Below are 18614 nucleotides of genomic sequence, written 5' to 3' on the forward strand. Positions count from 1 at the left end.
TTCACTTCAGTCAATGAACTTTAACAGAAACCAATGCATTTTAACTGAATTTTTGTTTATCTCAAGGAGCACATTTTAATGAAATCAATACATTCTTGCTGAAAGCCACATGAATCCATTGGAAAGAATACATTGTTACCGAAACCAATATACAGATTTATAATGTCGGTATGTTTTAGCATAAGCATAACCATACATTTTAGCTGTAACCAATATATTTCTTCAGGGCTGATACTGAGAAGCCTTATTTCATATCGAAGTCAATTCATTCTTATAGAAACTAATACTGTATTCCATATTCCTGAGCCAGCAGTGTCAGGTTAAATGAAGACTATGATTTATATTGCTGAAATTATGTAAATATTTCCAGAAGTGACATTTAAAAAGGTATTTTGGAAAGTGTATATTTTAATATCTTCATTAAGGTTAAAAAAAGAAATCAGAAAAGTTTCTGAATTGAAAAGTTAAGAGCCCTGTTTATAAGTTGTGATTTGATTAAACACACAAATATATTTATTAATAATACTACAGTCATATCTTAGTCACTGAATTTTTTTCAAATTTGTATTTATTTCATTAAATACTCACAAAAAAAGTGAATACTCTTTGAGAGAGATCAGAAGTTAAAAATTTAGAAATTTCCAGTCCTAGACAAACACATGTCCATCTAACCTAAGAATGACAAAACTCATGAAATTCTCTCTCTGAGTCCGTTCCCCCCTCAAAAATAGTAACATTAATGGAGTCATAATAGTCAAAAACTAATGGAGGAACATGGAAGGAAACACATTCAGACAATGACTCAACAATAAAAAAAAAATGTCAGAGCAAATTTTTACATATGTAGGCATACATGAGTATCTATTTATAGTTACCACTGCAGAAGTCTCTTGATCTATAGTAGAGCATTTTCCACACCCATATTAGCAAACTATACTTTATATACTTAGCCCAGAGATCAAAAATGTATCACTTTTTATAAAGCTAACATTTTTAAAATTCAGATGTGCTTGTGTTTAGAAAGTGACTGGTTATCTCCCAAGACATTATCTAATTGGGAGAGTAACCTTGTTGTATAATTTATCCAGAGGAAAAGCAAGGGCAACTTGCCTCTCTAGACATCTTCATTTGCCTTTTTAGGTTTCTCCACTAATGACATTTCCAGGAGATGAATAAAATGAAAGGAAGAATTATCCTACAGTAAATGTAATAAACCCAAAGTCATTTTTAAAAAAAGAAAACACCTTTCAGGAAAATATGCATCCTAGTTAAAATTAAAATGTTATCCTTAATATTCATACAAATAAAAAAATCAATAATCAATCAGAAAATTCTCAGACCATTTAGTTGACTTCTCTACTTAGGAAAAGTAGACAGAATGGCAAAATTTTAAAGGAAGGACAATATTCTTATTAAATGAATAAGTAAGTAAATAAACAAATAAAAAGAAAAAAAATCCTACAGAGCAAATGCTAAACCAAAAACTGGCACTAGAAACATTTTCTTTTATTAAAACAACTTTTTAATTCATTCATAGTTTTTTGCAAACCCCTCCTATGGCTGAATGTCTGTCTTACAAAGATCTCAGCTCCTAAACATTTACTTTTAACTGGGGTTTATTTTTCTTAATGAGGCCCAACTCAGATGCAGTTCTCCATTTTATAGATGGGTCATTACAATAAATCCCTTTAACATCCTATTTAGATGTTATGACATCAGAAACATAAGTAGCTAGTAGCTATTGGATCTCAAAACACACATTGAATTCAACCAAAAACTTCACAAAACTAAGTGCCATATTCCCTCATTTCCCTTCAACAGGCTTCTAGCTTTTTCCCAATGGCTCACATGCTAAAGTTCAATCTTTAACCCATGATTAATGCAGTGCTCTCAACCTCGTGTGCTTCTTGGATGCTGGCCTCAACGGGCCATTCCTAGCATCCCTTCACTGAGCTCTTATCAGTTAAACTGGACAACTCGCCTCCCACCCACCTACCACGCCCCAGGCTGCTCCCCATCAGCCTGGTCTCAAGCTCCAGCTTCTACTTCAGCTTGTGTTCTCTCACAGGCCCTGAAAGGAGCTCCCATCACTTGACATCACCATTCATATTGAAATCACTTAAGACTGAGTCTAAGTACTAACTCCTCCACGAAGCCTTCCCGGAACAGACTGCGCTCTGTTTAGTTGCTCAGTCACGTCCAGCTCTTTGCAGCCTTGCGGACTGTGGCCCGCCAGGTCTCTATGTCCGTGGGATTCTCCAGGCAGATACTAGAGTGGGTTGCCAGGAGCTCCTCCAGGGGATCTTCCCGACCCACGGATGCAACCCAGGTCCCCTGCATTGCAGATGGATTCTTTACCATCTGAGCCCCCATAACATACTACCTTTCTATTTTTAATAACTTCCAGGCAATTAATTGGAGAAGGCAATGGTAACCCACTCCAGTACTCTTGCCTGGAAAATCCCACGGACGCAGGAGCCTGGTAGGCTGCAGTCCATAGGGTCGCTAAGAGTCAGACACGACTGAGAGACTTCACTTTCACTTTTCCTTTCATGCATTGGAGAAGGCAATGGCACCCCACTCCAGTACTCTTGCCTGGAAAATCCCATGGAGGCAGGATCCTGGTAGGCTGCAGTCCGTGGGGTCTCGACAAGTCAGACACGACTGGACGATTTCACTTTCACTTTTCACTTTCATGCACTGGAGAAGGAAATGGCAACCCACTCCAGTGTTCTTGCCTGGAGAATCCCAGGGACAGAGGAGCCTGGTGGGCTGCCGTTTATGGGGTCGCACAGAGTCGGACACGACTGAAGCGACTTAGCAGCAGCAGCAGCAGGCAATTAATATTTCCTAGCCCACACTCACAATACTCTTCACACCCACCAAGACCTCCTTCCCATTTCCAAGCCCACCCCAGAATGGACCTCCCCTCCTCCCACTCTTCCTTCACTTTGTCAAGCCGTCAAACAACGCCTTAAGCAGTAGCAACAGGTGGCCACCACACTCAAGTGCGGCCAGGAAGGATGTGATGAGTTCAGATCAGAAGACCTGGGTTTCACATTTACATTGCTTCCCCTCATCCCCCAAGTCCCATTGGAGAAATGCCAAGGCAGACCCTGGTGAACCCCTCACAGGTACTAGATTTGGGTCACACCGAGGAACTCCTAGATAAGGCCACCTTGATCTTATACAGGGTCCACTGGCATGCTTGCCACTCCTGCCCTCCATAGAGAGCTCACCTTTATTCCTTAGAATAATCTGTAATGGCCAAATCAAATAAACTTCCAATGCATCTTTGACTTTACCTTCCTGCAGCATCAGATGCTGTGGCCTCCACCTTTTTGACACCACTCCTCCCCCATTGCCTCTATCTGCTCCTTGAGGACAGAAATCACATCTTCTCCGTTGTCTCATATCCACTCACCAACAGAATGTAAGCCTTTTAAGAATAGCTAGATAAGGAATCTTTTGAGCATCCTCCCCCCAGGTTGGCTGCTCCTCATTTTGCTCTTTTATTATTTTCCATCTTTTGTTGTTGTTGTTTAGTCGCTAAGTCTTGTCCGACTCTTTTGCAACCCCAGGGACTATAGTCCACTGGGATCCTCTGTCCGTGGGATTTCCCAGGCAAGAATACTGGAGTGGGTTGCCATTTCTTTCCCCAGGGGATCTTCCTGATTCAGGATTGAACCTGCATCTCCTGCATTGGCAGATGGGTTCTTTACCTCTGAGCCACCAAGGAAGCCCTAGCCATCCTTTCTTTATCTCCCCCCTAAAAGTTGAGGATCACTAATTACATCTATTCTTCTTAATCTTTATTTACTTTGAAGCCAGTGACTAAGGCACTACCTATATTGTTTATAAGGCCACAAATCTTTTTCTCTTTTGCAAGCACCCATGGATTTCTGATCATTACTAGACTTATCAATCTGTATGTACCATAATGTACCTGCACCTGAAATGCAGCATGTTTAGAACTGAACTCTTTATGCCCACTTGCCTTCAAAACTTCCTCCATTTTCCATGTTCCCAAACCTGTAGTTCCACCCACAACTCAGGCCCTCAAACCACCATCTTGGGGCACGTGCTTCCATACACATCCTTTCAGGGGGTCTCTTTGATTTAACCCACTGACATCCCTCCAGCTTGTTCCATTTCTGCTGCATGTGACTATTTTAGTTGAGTCCCTAATTATTTCTCACCTAGAATATTTCAACTCCTCTTCCTGTTCTTACTCATTCTCTACACAGCTTCTAAGGGGGATCATTTGACCAAACAAACTTTAATGTCTCCCCATTACTTACAGGCTCCCCAGGTGGAACTAGCCGTAAAGAATCCGTCTGCTGGTACAGAGACATAAGAGACATGGGTTCAGTCCCTGAGTCAGGAAGATCCCCTGGAGGAGGAAATGGCAAATCACCCAGTATTCTTGCCCACAGACAGAGGAGCCTGGCGAGGCACAGTCCATAGTGTAGCAAAGAGTCAGATACAAACGAGCATCTGAGCAGAGTACAGCATTGCTTGCAGAATAAAGTGCAAACTCTTTAGTGGGTTTCTGATCCTCCCCCAAGTTCTCAGGGCATTTCCTCCAGTGTAGTTCCCTGTTGATTCTATGAATTCACTCTGTGCAAAGGCTCACTGAACCACGTGCATGTCCCTTCCTGCCATTACTCTCTACTGCCCCTATTCCCCTGGACTGCACGCCTTCCTCATCTGTGATTGTATAGAGTCTGACTCATCCTCCAACTTGAAATGGGCATCATCATCTCTTCCTCAAATGAGCCACATCTGACAGGTAAGAGCTCCCTTCTCCCTCATGCATATTATATGACAGGTATACCTGCATCATACCAATTATTATATCATTTTGTAACTCTTTGTGTATCTGCATCCCCTTTATGACCTGTGATCTTTGAAGGAAAGCAGAATTGTCTTCTATGTCTTTGTATCAGAAGTCATACTAAAAAGTGAAACATCTTTTGAGCCAAACAGATCTTAATTTAGTTTCCTGCTCTGTGAATAGATCTCAACATTTGTATTAGAGACTTAATTTCTCTAGTTCTCTGTCCTGTAAGTTAAAAATGGGGAAAACACAAGATGAAGAAAGCTTGACTAGTGCCTGGCACATAAAAGTCTCTCAATATATGATACTTACTTCCTTATTATCAATATTATCATTATTGTTATTTTTGATTCCTCCGTGTTCTTCTCCGTGTCCAAAACCCTTTAGGTACTCAGTAAATGGTTTACAAATGAAAATGTACAGTTACTATGTCTAAATATTTGTGAAAGTGAAAGTTTGTCGTTAAGCCATGTCAGATTCTTTGCGACCCCATAGACTGTAGCCTGCTAGGCTCCTCTGTCGATGAAATTCTCCAAGCAAGAATACTGGACTGGGTAGCCTTTCCCTTTTCCAGAGGATCTTCTCAACCCAGAAATCGAACCCAGGTCTCCTGCATTGTAGATAGAGTCTTTACTGTCTGAGCTACCATGTAAGTATGGTTACTTTAAATGGCTGTCTTACTGACAGTAACTCTATATTATTTATTGTTTTTTCCAACAACTTCTAAAGTGATCTTTCCAAGTATGTATTCATTAAATATTTATTCATTGATTTCTTAGTGGTCTTGTAGTCTTTTGAGAGGAGAAAGAATAATTCCTTCTTTCCTTATTTTATAATTATATTAATTTATTTGTTTATTCATTAAGTTTCTTCACTATTCAGATTCACAATGTTATAGATTGTAATAAATTTATAAACTTATTCAAGTGTAAACTTGAATTCAACTAAAATTTTCTTGCTATTTGAGAGACTTTCAAGAGAAAATTAAAGCTTGAACTTTTGAAAATAAGTTTATATTAATATCCTCAAACCTCAAGACAATTAAAAAAAAAAAAAAAACTCTTGGGAACCAACTTGAAAATACAACATACTATGCACAGCCTAAGATGAAAACTCCAGTGTTTCATTCTTGAACTCTTCTAGATTATTAAATATTCAAGATTTATTGATAAAAAGTAATCGTGTGTTTGTAGATTTAGTTAAGAAAAGGATTTATAGTAAACCCTAGTGGGATAACATTGCTTTCTAGATATAATAAAATGACCATAATGTTATGAAGATCATTAGAAATGGCATAGCAGCATCCTCCTGTGGCCTTTATGTCATTTCCTACCAGTGTGTAGTTGAGTGGCCAGCGTGGGGTTGGTATTTGCTGTAGCTGCTGTGAGTGGTGATGATAATCTCATCAATCAAGGTCAGTCGATTGGAACACCAATATATCAGATATTCTGCCAAACTCCCGTTTGAAACAGGTTACAAATGTTCACTCTTGATCATGGAGCATCCAGTAAAGTCAACCAAAGGATGTTAGGAGACCACCACTTACCTCAACAAAACCAGCACAAACTTCAGCGCCTAAAACTTTGAGACCAAGAGTTTCAAAAGGAACAAAGCCAACTTTTTTTTTCCCTTTTGCTTGTATAAAACTCACATTTTTTAAGGGCAACTTTGAAAGGTTGCATATCCTTCTAACCACAGGGTGTCTTCACAGTAACAAGCAAGAGTTCGAAAACCCAAAGTGAACTGACTCTGCTTCATCAGAAAGGATATTGAACAATTAGGGGGACGTGGCTATCAGAAATATTTATAAAGCACATAGCTGTGATTCTAAAGATACAGTTATTTCCTTTAGTTTGCAATACATAAAGAAAATACCCTTTATCTCAATGGCTACTTTTTTGACATATTTCTCATTGAAATGTAACACAAAAGACTTTTAAAAAGGAAATTTGCCTGTGTCAGTACCTCCAGCCCTGTGAAAGGGAAAAGCCTGGATTCTATTCACTCTGCCACTCACTGACCTGTTTGGTATTTACATATCCCATGACCTAGCTTCTCATCCTTCCATCTACACCATGGACAGCACCCGTATTTGCCTAATTTCAAAGGTATATTGAATGACGATTGACTTTGATCAAGGATCAAATGCTATAGAGAGAATGGGAAAGATTGCTATTTTCAGGTTATCTATGTCACCCTACAGCTAGAGCTGGGAACCCATGAGCAGGGGAGTCCTTGAGTTTATAACACTGGAAAAAAATTTGCAAGAGTGACCTCTGGCAGTGATTTTTATTTTACTCTTTGATTACTTAGTCTTTTCTGAATCTTACACTGATTACTTTCATAATATAATAAAGAACAGAGGAAATTTTTTTAAAGATTTTTTTTTTTTTGACTGGGGCCATTTTTAAAGTATTTATTAAATTTGTTACAGTATGGCTTATTTTATATTTTGGTTTTTCTGGCCATGAGCCATGTGGGATCTTAGCTCTCCAACCAGGAATTGAACCCATATCCTCTGCCTTGGAAGGTGAAGTCTTAACCACTGGACCAAGAGGGAAATCTCAGTAAATATTTTTAAAATCAGTTTGAATACCAGCTAGGACTTTTCAACTGCACCCATGAAACTGGGATGGCTGACCTAACCAAATTACTAGAATTTGCTCCTACTTACCTTCTAGCCACCCATTAACTTAAAAGTATTTTTACTCTATCTTATCTCTAATGGCTACAAAAAAAAAAAAAAAAATTGGAAAAGCAGATTCTGATTTCTGCCCAGATTAGTCCTTTTAAAGCATGTCCCATAACCATTTAAAAGCAGTTAATTCATATCTATTTGCCTATCTACAGCTAGACCATCATCAGTGAAATGTATTTGTCAGTTATTTTCCCTCCTATTCTTCTCTGAAACTTTCTAACACAAAATTGTGCTTGCTGATAAAAATCCGGTGACCATGAAATCAATGGTTGTATTTTGTTTAGACACGCCTTTTGGAAAATGCAGCCCCGACTGCCTTATTCTTTCTATTCTTACATTAGTAATCTAGTCAATGTCCCATGCTTTTTGGAATATGAAAAGCAGGGTGAAATCTGAAGCTCTACCACCGATATCTAATAATGAGTGGTTGACCCTAAAAGCAGCTACGTTTAAACATTTTTACTCAGTACACCTGGAAGTGGATCTTTCTTACATTAAAGAAATAAAATAAGATCACTATCTAAATGTGATCTTAAAAAAAATACAGGACCTCTGGGTTCCTATTTCTAAATTCTGAATAACTCTGGGCAAATTCCTAGAACTTTGTTAGTTTGGGAATAAGGATATACAGAGCTCCTGGCGGTGAAGTCTGGTGTGCTACAGACAGGAACTATTTTGATGATATTTGAGCAGAGACCAGAGTGATGAATGAAACATGGCCATGGAAGATTTAAGAAAGCAAAAAGGATAGAGCAAGTAATAACTGTGCCTAGAAGAACGAGGGAAGTTTAAAAAGTGAAAAATTTTGGAACCTTCACCAATGAGCTAGATGACAAAGTTAGGAAAGATATTGTCAACTGGGAAAAAAAAAAAACAAAAACACACATAACCGGAAAGTTGACACTTATGTTGTAATCAACAGACATTCTTATGACTTCAAGCTCTGGAGACAGCTTCTCAAATAAATGCTGAGAACACTGTTTTGGAGAGGAAGAGGGGAAGTCAAAACATATGGGAGTTTTTGCAACAACACAAGATGGTCGGAACCAAATATCATTGTTAGTAAAAGAAAACTAGATCTCTCAAATTAAGGAATTTGGTGCTTTTCTGTGTGTGGGAAGATTCAAGATTCTGGTCTCACTGAAATCATTCCTTTGATACGCACCTTAGCTCTCTGAGGCCAGCATACTGTATTTTCAAATCCTGAGATCCCTTAAGCTGCACCATTGGGGGTGTCTGCAGTCTGATGGCTGCTAGATGGCAGGCATTTCTTATTTCCATGGTGAGTCCCTTCAGGTCTTACCATCTGGGAGGTTGTTAATGTGGTGGCTAGATCCTTTATTTACTGATATGACAGGCAGTCTTTTTTTTTTTTTTTTTTTTTTTTGCAATATTCTAGGTGGAAGAGAAAGCATGTACAAGTCTTCAATTTATGTATGCAACTGACATGTGCAAAGGACAGTGAGACCAGCCATGTGGACTGATCCTGGGGCACATAAGTAAGAAGGAAATTTGTGCAGCCTGTGCAGCTTTCCATAACTAAGTTATAGGTTTTGTTTTTAGCCCATGGGTAATGGATGCTGGGCAAACAAGAATAAGTCCCTCTCTCTGGATGTTCTCAGAATATGAAAATAAGAGAAAGTGTTTCCTCAAAAGTGATGGAGTGAAGTAGAGCATATCTGAAAGCCTCTTCCAAGCAATGGTCAGAAGGAGGTCATGACAGCAAGTGTTTCACCTTGTCTGAGAGTAACTCATTTTAGACTTTTCTTAATGTGTTAAATCAATTTAAGTAGCGATTTCAGAATTGTGGTTTGCATCCTCAAAGTTGTGTCATTCCACAGTCAGTAGATGCTTTGATTCTGTTGGTGGAAGTGAAACAAACCAAAAATATGTATGGACCAGTGAGCTCCTGCTAGTGAGCTTTTTTGTTTGTTTGGGCTGTCTTGCATCTTCATTGCTGCATGCAGGCTTTATCTAGTTGCAGCAAGCAGAGGCTACTCTTCATTGCAAGGCACGGGCTTATCATTGCGTTGGCTTTTCTTGTTGCAGAGCACACGCTCTAGGTGTGTTGGTTCAGTAGTTTTGGCCCACGGGCTTAGTTGCTTCAGGGCAAGTGGCATCTGCCCAGCCAAGGACCGAACTGGTGTCCTCTGTACTGGCAGGGGGATTGTTAACCCCTGGACCACCAAGGAAGTCCCCTACTATAGTTTATGGTTGTTTGGTCCTCTTTTCTCCATTTACCTCCTGTCTTAGGCTAAGCTCACCCTTTCTTATTTCAACCACAACCTGCACTGCTGAATCTCAAGTTGTATCTCCAAGTAGACTTACCTGCGGGAAGTCAATTTTCATTTGAAGTGGTGCTGAGGAGTGTCTTTTCCTTTTGATTGCAATTTACAGAGCAGATATGGAGAACTGGTACAGAAAAAGATAGTAACTGAGTCAGAATGTTCCAAATCAGAAAGCAGGCCAAACTAATGAAGAAAATAAGTTATTAAACTCAAAGCAGAAAGCACTGATTACCTCCACTTTTACATTTTGCTATACCTTACACTGTCTTCTAATAAAACATCAGTCAAGCATTATTACATTTTCTATTTTCCACGTCTCTCTCTCTCTCTCTAGATTTTAACTCATCAAAGGGAGGAAACCTTATCGTATATCCCTGGTGCTTAGACCAGGGCTTGGTACACAGAAGCACTCAAAACCAAAACAAAAATCCCTAAATATATGAGTATAAAAATTAAAAATACAGCCGAAAGTTTTTGGCTCCTCCACAACAGCCATTAGATCTTAGCAGATTCATAGCATCTCTGAGGCACAGAGTCTGCACTGAGAGAGTTCTTAAAGGTCTTCAGGTGCAGCCCCACCTAACAAAGGACCTCCCTCGGTCCGCGCCATCTGAAAACATAGGATGTCAGAAGACACACTGCCTTCTGAAGCCCTTTGTTCATCCTTTGAGCAGCTTAAATTGTTAGAAAGTTGTTTCTTTTATGAAGCTGACATCTCTGGTTTCCTCCCACACATTCTAGTCATGCCCTTAGGGCTTTCAGTGAATAAATATAATCTCTCAGAAGTTTCTGTGCCATTGATTCGAGAGCCATGTCTAGGCCATATTCGATTTCAGGCTGAACTTGTTCCTTGGCTTCGTCTTTTCATTCACAAACCCTAATAAAAGATTATTAGAAACCCAATTGAGATTGCTCAGCACAGCAATATCAAAGTGATGGCCTCTCTCTTCAAGTCTGATCCTTGTTTAATCAAGGGAGAAAAGAACTGTAAGTTGTTTCATACCAACTGTGTGTCAGCTTGTGTCCACACACTTCTAACTTCAACAATTTAGCTTTTCCTGTTACAGGACAAATAGTATCTTCATTCTCCTCTTTAAGATAAGCTAATTAAGCCAAATCCAACCTCCGTACCCTACACTAAATTAAGTGTCAGAGACAATGTTTTGGGTGATGTAGAAAAGGCTTCCCTGGTGGCTCAGACCATAAAGAATCTGCCTGCAGGGAGGGAGACCCAGGTTTGATCCCTTGGCTGGGAAGATTCCCTGGAGAAGAGCATGGCAACCCACTCCAGTACTCTTGCCTGGAGAATCCCATGGATGGAGGAGCCTGGCGGGCTGCAGTCCCTGGGGTCGCAAAGAGGATGCAACTGAGCAACTAACACTTTCACTTTCACAGAAAAAGAAGAGCTTTATTGCTTTGCCAGCAAAGCGAGGCACAGTGAGCTAACGCCCTCAAAACTATGTGTCCCAATCCAAGGCATAGTGAAAAGTTTTATACTAGTGAGAGGACAGGGCATGATCAGCTCATGGGCCCTGCTCTGATTGGTTGGTGATGAGGTAATTGGGAGTCAGCAACATCAACCTTCTGGTTTTAACCTGTCTGGGGTCTGTGTGCTTCTGGGCAGTATATGGGTAACTTCTCCCACCTGTGGGGGCTTCAGCATCTGCAAAACAGCTCAATGGTATTATTATGATCACCCCTTGAGGGGGAACCAGGACCTGCCACAAAGCTGTGCTATTGTTTCTCCAGAAGGTCTCTGCATCCCCTCCCTTCCCTAGTTAGCAACTGTTTAAACCCACTCCAGGAACTCAGGGAAGGTCCTGGAGGTTGAATCAAGCCTGCTTCCTATCATCAAGAAATTGGAGACACGGAAAGGCTTTTCTGCCCTGAGCCCCACAGGGTCTTGCTCAGTATCACTAATAAGCATTAATAAGTTAAGGGAGCCAATTGTCCCTGGTTTAGAAAATATGATCTATATTTGATTTTAGATAGATTCGATTAAGTAGTCATAAATTAATGCATGAGTTTTAAAATGTCATGAACCCATGCATCACTGGCCAAGATAGTGTCTTCCTCTAGGAGGGCACCATGGACTTTGGAATCAAAGGGATCTTGGCTCTGTTTCCTGGTTCTGCCTCTTCGTGCTAAGTAACCTAGAACAGCTCATGTCACTTCTCTGGAGAGAGTATCTTAATCTGTGAGGAGATGGCAATAAAATACACTTGGAAAGGTTGAAGTGAGGATAAAGTGGGATCATGGGTGTAAAGATTGAGTACAGTACCCAGGACACGGCCCAATGAGCATTGTGTTCAGTCACTCCAGTCGTGTCTGATTCTTTGCAACCCCATGGACTATAGCCCACCAGGCTCCTCTGTCCATGGGATTCTCCAGGCAAGAATACTGCAGTGGGTTCCCATTACCTTCTCCAGAGGATCTTCCCTACCCAGGGATCAAACCTGCACCTCTTAGTTCTCCTGTGTTGGCAGGCAGGTTCTTTACCATTAGAGCCATGTTGGGGATCCAGCTAAAGTACACATAAAATTTTGGAGACAGTAGGCACTTTGGCAAATACTCAGTCATATCTTAAATATATATATGAAATATATATTATAATTTGATATAATAAAACCGGAGAGGACCCAGGTGATAGAGCAAGTCAACACTGACCGTCTATCCCAGGTCCGAGTTCTTCCCTACAGTTGGAGTCTGCAGCCTGGGTGTGTCCTCATGATCTTACACAGGTCAGGCCAGAAATCAGCAGGCAGAGGAGCCCTGGGCCCCCAGCTCATCCTCCAGCCTGAATACAGGGTGCAGGAGAGGGAAGACACAGCCTCATCCTGCCCTTACGGTTTTTTCTGGGGCTCGCTTCCCAATTACTCACTAAAGACAGTCACATGAAAAGTGAATCTTCCTTTCCAGGGGATCTGTCTTCTCCCACCACTCCCCTATACGTGACAGCTGCCTGCTCAGGAACGCGTCGAACAGTTGAATAAAACGTTGCCATCAAGGCTGCCTTACAGAGGATGAAAGTCAAAAGGACAGGGCGCCTCTGGAGGCAACAAGCTCATCTCCCTTCCCTGGCCCTGCAGCCACGTCCCTGTTCGTGAGGAGGATGAGAAGAGCTTGTCAAGGCAGCTTCCCCAGGACGCGGGGCCCTCAGGCAGACAAATGGGCTGAGTGTGAAGACGAGTTTTCAAAAGCCTTCCTCAAGCCCTGCCTCGGGCAGGGCAAACAGGGCTGGGACCATCCCCGCCAGCTGCTTGCCTCCAAGGTGGTCCCAGTTACTGGATTTTAACTTCACCATCTTCCTCTCCCCTGCCACAGTTTGTTTTATGGGGTTTGTTCTTTTCATTTGGGTACATTTGTAAGATGATTTTTCTTGGACCTCCTCTATCACACTGATGTGCAACAGAAAATAGAAAATGAAAACTGTAAGCTTCTGTCTAATCATGTCTGAGTGACAAAGGTATGATATTGACAGGGAAGGAGGGATGGAAAGGGCTGAATTCTGTTTCCTATTAGCTCTCGCTTCTCTTTATCCCTTTGTCCAAGATGCCCAGTTTAAACAGCTGAGTGATGGGTGGAAATCATCGCTTCTATCCTCTGAACTTTCTATGGGGAACCACATCTCCTCCATTTCCAATCCATCTTCTATCTCCAATCCATCTCCCATGCTCTAGTGGGCAAATGATTCATGTCTGACCCATTAGAGCAGAGAACTCACCCATACATATTGATGAACGTAGGCATGGCTGTGTGATCCAGCCTTGGTCCATCGGTTGCATAAGGCTTTTTCTTACTAATGGAAAAGAATTACATTCTTGCCTCTGCTGATTTTAAGCTGGAAATACACGAGCCTAAAAATACTGGGGGCCACCGCATGAGATCAGAGAGCAAAGGTTACCCAGTAGAAGGCAGAGCCCAGAAATGAAGAAAAACCGAACTCTGATGAAATCATTTGAGAGCTAGATCTAGCAATGACTGACACCATAAATTATCCTTCTTGCCAGATTCTGAATTCTGTTATTAGTAAAACGAAAAGCAACTGGTAGAGTTTCATCTGATAATCTACATTAATAAAGATTTTGGTACAGCAGATTCAGTGTGAAGCTGCATGAATTTGCTAGCACAAAATATTGAAGTAAAAACCTCATGGGTTATTTCATAACATAATTTGGTTTCATAACATAATTTGGTTTCTCTGGCTAGCACCACACAAGAAGAAAATTGTCGGGATAAAGTTATTTTAGTGATTTAGTTACTGATCTGTCTTCAACAGTATCATAAAGTACCCATCCATTTACAACCCAGATGAATGTTTTTCTGAACTACAATTCTCACTTTATAACAATGTTTTCCTTTTTTTCCTAGACAATGAGCATCGTCCCTAGGTTCCTTCAGATCCAAAGGGTCAGTTTGACTCGTGTTCCTCCAAGGAAAGAGAATTAAAAGTGTTTTCAACGCCAGAAGGTGACGAGCTCTTCAATAATAGCCCTGGCGATATCTGTGTGTGTGCTCAGTCATGTCCGACTCTTTGCGACCCTATGGATTGTAGCCCGCCATACTCCTCTGTCCAGGGGGTTTTCCAGCAAGAATGCTGGAGTGGGCTGCCATTGCCTTCTCCAACTGGTATGTGTGGCTGGTAGTTTAAGGAGCTACGGAGATTACAATTTCCAGCCTAGAAACAGTTTCTCTAGATCCCAGTGGGAAACTATGGTCTTTCTTTTGCAGTGTGATGTCCAAATACTGTCACTGCATGCCAAAGCATTCTAGAATCATACAGAGCCAACTCCTTGAGTCATGCCTAAACTACCAGAGTAACTGGGTTATATGCAGTTTGTCCATGAGTAACATACTGTGCCCAGAGATAACAATATGAGGTTGAGGGGAGAGAGAAAGTAAGCCTTTATTGACCTCAAGAGATCATTTCTGATTTCTCTGACTACCAACAAAACTAGCATTCTCCAGCCACCTGGTGGGGTAAGATTTGGGAGAAGGAAGGCTCAGAGGTGCACCCAGAGGAGCTGGGCAGTAGCCCCTAATAAACTACCACACATTCTCATACAAGTCTGACATGTATACTTTTCCAAGACCATATATTTTAGGAGTGTTTTAAATTTTTCTTGTTGACACCCAGAGCAGGATATATATTTTAAATTTATTTATTTGGCTGTGCGGCGTCTCAGTTGCAGCATGCAGGATCTAGTTCCCTGACCAGTGGTCGAACCCGGGTCTCCTGCATTGGGAGCACGGTGTCAGCCACTGGACCACCAGGGAAGCCCTGGGGTATATTTTCTATGAGGAGTCAACGGTCTAATACATCAAACACTCGTTTCCATCTGAAACTAGATTCCTCCATCGTGTGCTGCTTCATGCTTCATCACAATAGGGCTTCTCTATTTTAGAACAATGTTAACATCCAGTCTGTGCCTGAGTCCCTAACTCACTTTCCACCCAGTGGTATCTAAGGAAATAACACATCTGCCAACCATTCTAAGATATTAATAGCAATGCCCCCAAATATCCCCGTATGCCAGTCTAGGCCTGCTACTTACCATCAAACAGGTTTTCAAAGTTCCACAGCCCCTCCTCACTATCAAGGAAGGATTGGCCTCACCCTGAATTGTCCTGATTCTATGTGAGAAGTACTTAGACTCAAAAGACCAAGTCCTACTAGCAGTCAGCTTTGATGAGAATAACGCCCTAGAATGAGGGCAGTGAGAGCCACCTCCCGTGCACCAAGGACTTCTGAGATCCCAGCTGAAATGCTTCTGACATGACATCAATGATTGCAACATTTCATCCGGGATTTCTCATTCCACAGCTTGGAAGCCATTTGAGAACCAAGACCTGAAAGCCAGGCAATAACCAGCCATCAGCGACAGACCATCCTGAAGGACCACAACACACTGAAAAGGATGAGGAGGATGAAAAGAAACACCGCAGCGCTGGACACGGACACAGGCGATGAAGGAAAGGGACCGAAACTTTGCAAGGACCTCTGTGAGGAGGACTGGCCAGCTCTCCACCCAGTGGCAGAATGGCCAGAGTAGATAGACAGATGCCACCCCAGGGAGACAGACATCCTCAGTGTAGATGACCTCATGCTGAGGGTCCATGTGCCTCAGGACTCCGTGATTAAATGTCTCTGGGACTCTGCCAAACTGAAGAACCATGATTTAAAGGGGAGGGAGTCGGAGGTGATGTGGTAGAAGAGGAAGGGGTCTATTTACATTATGGGCTTCCCAGGTGGTGCTAGTGGTAAAGAATCCGCCTGCCGGTGCAGGAGACATAAGAGATGCAGGTTCGATCCCTGGGTCAGGAAGATCCCCTGGGGGAGGGCATGGCATCCCACTCCAGTATTCTTGCCAGAATCCCCACTGACAGGGGTGCCTGGTGAGCTACAGTCCCTAGGGCTGCAGAGAGTCAGACACGACTGGGGTGACTGGTAGCATGCCCGGGCTTGCTTGACATCCAAACGCTGCATCTTGAGCAGCGGTGGAGGTGGTGAGGGCGTCTCCGAGCCCCACTGTGGCCAGCGGAACCCACTGATGTCCACCCTCTGGCAAGAAGCAGAATGTAAGACCGTCCAACATGTAAGATTGGCAGGTGAGACCGTGGCTCTTCTGTCTCGCCTGGCGCTCGGTGAAGGAAGGGAGTGAGTGCTGTTTTTGTGTGTGTTGAGTGTGGGCTTTCTTATTTGTTTTCAGAGAAACCGTCAATTCTGAGAGTAGCTGTGAGGGAACGAAACCTGCTCCTCCAGATGGAGAGGCTGGACCCCGCGCCTGGCAGCGGGGCTGTGGGAGGGAGAACAAGAAGAAATAGGACGTGGGAGCTGGCAGGCGGTGGGGAGAGAGGCGTGGGCAGGAGGCAGGGTGGGCAGAAGGGAGAGGCTTGTACCGGAAATCGCTGGTGCGAATCAAGATCCAGGCGGGCCTGAGGTTCTGGCGAAAGCTCTGGGTGAGACCTACCTTTAACCTGCAGCCAAAGGGGGAATGAATCTGAGACCCCGAGAGGGATGAAGTCTTGTCCGCAAGGGGGAGCCATCTGTGTGCGGTGTGTCGGTCGTGTCCGACTCTTCTCGACCCCATGGACTGTAGCCCACCAGGCTCCTCTGTCCACGGGGGTCCTCCAGGCAAGAACACTGGACTGTGTTGCCATGCCCTCCTCCAGGAGAACTTCCCGACCCAGGAATCGAGCTGGGGTCTCCTGCATTGCAGCCAGATTCTTTACCAGCTGAGCCCCCAGGGAAGCCTGCGGAGCCATCAGCCCAGGCTTGAAAGTGGAAGTCAGAAAATGAGCAGGATGGACAGTGGCCCCAAACTCCTAATTCTTGGTTGATGAGAGGTAGAAATTAACAAAGGAAACGGACTGTCTGTGTTAGACAGCCGTGTGTTAGTTTTCTGGTTTTGACCTTGGTTGTCATTTTTAGCACTAATATAAAATCCTATCAATTACTCCTGGACCTACAGGGGTTCTGGGAACTCTTACTGTCAATGTGAAAGTCCCACTTAGGCTTTCAGACCTGATGGTGTACAAACAAGAGGAGAGAAAATAAAAGTTCAGTTTGGCAGATAGCTATTAAATTCAAAATATTTAAATTTTTTTCGTATTCAAATGCATTTTGGATGCAAATATTGAAATAGAGACCAAAATTACAGATGAAAACAATAAAGTATGAAAGACTAAAAACTGTACACCCAGAGAAAAAAATGGCCTAAGTAACCTTTAAAGAATTAAAATGTAATTGTTGTTTATTCACTAAGTCACGTCTGACTCTTTTGCCCCCCATGGACTGTAGCCTGCCAGGCTCCTCTGTCCATGGGATTTCCCAGGAAAGAGCACTGGACTGGGTTGCCATTTCCTTCTCCAGGGGATCTTCTTCACCCAGGGATCAAACCAGACTCTCTTACATTGGCAGGATTCTTTACCAGTGAGCCACCAAGGAAGCCTAAAATGTAAAAACTTAGGACCAAAGTTTAGTAAGGCAGACTTCTAGTATAGATGCTGGGGTAGACCACCTTGTTTGATTGATAGTAAAGTATGTCTAAAACAAAAGCTGAATGAGTTATAAGCTTCAGTAGCCAAACCTGTTTAATGCTTTCCTTGGCAGGATGTAGATGTAATATTACTACATAACTTTTAATGAAGAAAAAAAATCTTTATTCTCAAACTGTCCAGTTTTAGCCATTATGGATTATGCACAAAGGATTTTTTTTAGCTATTTCCAAAACCAAAGGTAAAATATACTGGAATAATTTAAATCCTGTAATAAACAAAGGATATAAGATATAATAACAACTCTAAAATACCAGGGAAAATTAACTCACTGTAAAATCGGTCTTTAGCAGGTGTAATGAAGAAGATAAATTTCAACAATTAGGAACTAATGAAGTCTTTGTAAAAAATGCTATTTATAAAGAGTAAGTGAGAAAATGCTTGGGAAACATGACATATATTAAGCAATAGGTCTGAATGACAAATGCCCTGAGCTATTAAGGAAATTAGTCAAGAAACTTAATTAACTTACAATGATTTTTTTTTCAAAACTCATAGGAGATTGGATACTGGAACATGGTACCCATTATCAGAAAATGATTGAAAAGAATGAGCTCAGAAATTACCAGGTGGCAATTTTTCCACGAATGGTATTATTAGTGAAATCCCAAGATTAGAATTCAGTGCTTAACAAAAAGATCAGGGTGCCAAGATCATAATAACCAGGAACATATTTTTAAAATTAACCACACAAAACCAAGTAACCTTTATTATTTTCCATTCAGTATCA

At 41.9% G+C, this 18614-nt stretch overlaps 1 long non-coding RNA gene across 1 annotated transcript; it reads left to right on the forward strand.

Annotated features, from left to right (window-relative positions):
- Nucleotides 1–4673: 4673 nt before the first annotated feature.
- On the forward strand, nt 4674–16059 carry LOC133047440 (uncharacterized). The gene is made up of 4 exons (XR_009690752.1): nt 4674–4792; nt 8938–9037; nt 14198–14296; nt 15651–16059. It is a non-coding gene; the product is annotated as an uncharacterized LOC133047440 (long non-coding RNA).
- The last annotated feature ends 2555 nt before the right edge of the window (nt 16060–18614 follow it).

Source organism: Dama dama, chromosome 27, assembly GCF_033118175.1.
Source record: "Dama dama isolate Ldn47 chromosome 27, ASM3311817v1, whole genome shotgun sequence".
Lineage (NCBI taxonomy): Eukaryota > Metazoa > Chordata > Mammalia > Artiodactyla > Cervidae > Dama > Dama dama.